General features: G+C 43.4%; 1 long non-coding RNA gene across 3 annotated transcripts in view; it reads left to right on the top strand.

Annotated features, from left to right (window-relative positions):
* Positions 1–3194, top strand: part of LOC106806895 — a 4321-nt gene extending 1127 nt beyond the window's left edge. For 2 of the 3 annotated variants that reach the window (XR_001393595.1, XR_001393596.1), the window contains exons 2-3: positions 1150–1311; positions 2081–3194. This is a non-coding gene — a long non-coding RNA (uncharacterized LOC106806895). Of the gene's footprint in view, positions 1–1048; positions 1312–2080 lie in introns of those variants that run through there. The other variant, XR_001393594.1, reaches the window with a different exon arrangement.
* Positions 3195–3643: the final 449 nt, after the last annotated feature.

Below are 3643 nucleotides of genomic sequence, written 5' to 3'. Positions count from 1 at the left end.
GTGCGTGTGTGCGTGTGTGTGTGCGTGCGTGTGTGTGTGTGTGTGTGCGTGCGTGCGCGCGTGTGTGTGTGGGACCCACAGAGTTAGGGTTAGGAACAGCTAGAGTTAGGGTGGGTGTTACCATCCCTACAAAGCGAGTTTTGCGAATTAACAAGCAGAGAAACAGCCACCGAAAATCCTCATGCGACCGAATGAGAGTGAGTATATAGCGCAGAATCCTACACCTGTTGTACCCAACAACGTATAACATGAGAGCGTGAGAGCTGTTACAAACTCTGGTCTCACCGCCCACTAACAGCGTAAGTAGCTTCCCACCCATTCTAATCGGGCTAGTCGCGCGCAATCTAGAGTTTTCTTCTCATAAAGAGACAGCATAGAGGAAATCTCATTTGTCGCGTAAAAGAATTTGTCACAGGGCGAGAACGTGGAAGCTATAACAATGGGAATATGCAGCTAATCCTAACTGTAGGCTCACTATAAGCGCTGGAGAGGTTCGAAAAGTTATAACGTTCGATTTTTTCCTTTCAGGCAACCGACATTGTTATTCCAGCCATTGGCACATGCGTACCTACAACACTGAACTAGAATACTATAGTTTAGTTCTAGTTCAGTGACCTACATACACACCGATGAGCGTCCGAACATACGCACGTACGCACGTTCACACGTAATTATACGTGAACAGGCGAACATACGCACATATATATATGTACACGAGTGCACGCGCACAAGCACGTGAGCGTACACAATCCCATACAACGCGCGCACGCACACACACACACACACACGTACGCACGCACGCCTGTATAGTACGCGGACACAGGTTTCGTGTCGTTTTCTTGCTTTCGAAATGCGAAATTAGTAGACCTGTAGGAGATGCGGCTTGGCACGCACCCCCCCCCCCCTCCACACCATGGCGTTCGAAGTCAGTCGGCCCTGACGATATGGCGACCTGACCGACCGCCAGGCCCCGCCTATACTGGTTTATTAGCAACGCTCTAATTGGTCTATTTTTTCCATGGTCTACATTCTCGCTATCTAACGCGCGTCGAAAACTCAGAGAGGCTCATGCACTTGAGAGCACCACGCATCATTATCATCATACTTGAGCGGAATATATGTTATATATATATCATGTATTTTTTATAGAAGAGCCCGCGTGTGTTGGCGAACAACCATTCCAACTCTGCAGACTCAAGTGTGTAGAGGGCACAGATATACACGATAAGGTCATCACGGGAATAGATGGGCGACAGCATACGATCATGAAAATGACGACCCATGACGACCAGACCTACCATCTTCTGTTTGGTAAGTGATTTGAAACTTTCCTAAATAGCTTTTTTAAATGTGCTTGCGCGCCTGCGTAGGCCTACGTATGTGCGTGTGTACGTAAGTGCTTACGTGTGTGCGTGCTGGCATGAATATTTATCACAATGGAATTTATGCTTAGTCATGCGCCGACGGGAGGTGGCACAATACGTTGTCAGTTGGTAGCCACAAACACGCACGTCATCAATTTGACACCTCAAGTCTACACATGACTAAGCAGAAATTAATTCTGAGGGTTGGCTGTTTGAAACCAGGCGGTATGAATGTCAATGGGGGGGGGGGCGTATCCTTAATCTTTCGTCATCTGTCTTCATATGGTAACGCGCATTGTTTGAATTATTCTATTTCAATTATACTGTACATAACGCATTGTATTTTTGTTTTAATTACGGTTCGATTCTAATATTAGTCAGTTAGCCTGAGGAAGAGATGTACGTCTCAAAGGCTCGCTGATTAAAAGAAACACCCTTTACCTATTTTTTGAATTTTGTTGTTTATAATATATATATATATAATACATACTATATATATAATATATATATATATATATATATATATATAATATATATCAAGAGTAAATAATCCTAAAGAGGGGAGTAAAAGATATATTATAGATATCCTATCTAGATAGAGTATTTTAGGCAATTCTTACATCATAACCCAACACTATAATAATGGCATCGTATACGCATGTGTTATCACTGTGCACTGCAATCAGACTATATATAACGCGCCCTGTACGTTTCAGGAGAAGGCGGCACGAGTGTAATCTGTGAGGACGACGATCCGCTCATCATTCAGTGTACCGCCGGGCCGATTTCAGAGGTGTCGGTGACGTACGGCTACGACCCGGAGACCGACGGCACCACTTCCGCCAATGTCCCTCATGCAGGATCCGATCCCCTCTGCATGCAATGACCTTTCGATGTTCGCTGATACTGTTTGCGTAGGGATGACTAGCTGCACATTACCGTTTATCGACGCGCCAATTTTTGATCCATGTGAGGATCGTGTCTCGATCGCGCGCCTAAGCTGGAAGTGTGGTATGACAACTGTTACACCCGACCAGAAGGCATTCTTTGAGGCCCAGTACGCTCTCATCTGCTCGCTAGTGGACGCGGTCGAGATGACATCGACAAACGTAGCCACCGTTTTCGATGCAATATTCAGTGACCTGACATCATGGAGCAAGAATCTAACATTCAAACCCAAACATCGCCGTAACATCGGTTACGGGAAATGATCGCTATTTGTTCATCTCGTTAAAAAATCTGCTCCAAATATAAACAATAAATGATATGTGGTGCCCATCAGTGTCTAACGTTCGTTACTCTATATTGCATTGTGTATATCGATGGCGCGGTATGGGCATCGCAGGTCTACGGAAATTGTGTCATTTACACGTAATGTAACGAGCGACAATGAAGCCAAATTGATTTCATCGATTTAAGGTTTTGCCACCGCTTAGTGCAGACTGTACGTCATTGACATGTCGTATCTACTTATACTAGGCTAATGTACTTATAACAGATAACAAATTTAGTATTTTGTATATGCAGGCACATCTTTCAACTCAATATTACTAACTTGCTTGAATTATTTAATAAAAAAAATAAAAAAATAGGTGATAGGTGATTGAAAATGTATGCACTATTGGTATTTTCTAATTGGGCCATTTTTAACATTGCCGACGACGACTCGCAATGCGACGATTGGGACGATTACTACGAACAGCTCGATTGGTTCGAGGCAATGCATCCCGGATGGACGATTGTCGATGACAACATCGTTAGAAAATAAAAAATAAGAAAAAATGTGATGAATACGAATAAAAAAAAATAATACCGAGATAACAAACAAAATCAGGACGTCCAGTTTTTCATTTATTTTGTTCGTTTTTTTTGCCCCCCGGCCCGCCTCCCAAAAAGCCCCTTTCATTTACATCACTTCTATCCCTTCCATCGCATAACAGTATTGCTAACCTGAGGTTTCTTTTTGTGTGTAACATATAATTTTCAATGCCGCAGCGGTAGGATATATCTATTTTTATGTATGTTTCGATACGTTGCTCTCCATAGATTATGTTTCGCAACTATTGAAAGTGCGAGGGTAGTGTAGTGACGTTAGATATCAAATTATTTAACCTAGTATAAAACCTAATGACACGGGTCTGTCATTAAACGTAAGCAGATCATGTCATAGGTTATTTTAGTAACAGCCAAGGCAACAAGCGAAGGACACCAGGTCCTGCTCTCACCAGCCGCACACGCCGCACGCGTGTCGCGCGCGTGACCCAACAAAAGAAAAGAAA

Source organism: Priapulus caudatus, unplaced genomic scaffold (assembly GCF_000485595.1).
Source record: "Priapulus caudatus unplaced genomic scaffold, Priapulus_caudatus-5.0.1 Scaffold184, whole genome shotgun sequence".
In the NCBI taxonomy this organism is placed as follows: domain Eukaryota; kingdom Metazoa; phylum Priapulida; class Priapulimorpha; order Priapulimorphida; family Priapulidae; genus Priapulus; species Priapulus caudatus.
Note: the sequence above shows the minus strand (reverse complement) of the source record. Positions and strands in the feature narration are given on the sequence as shown.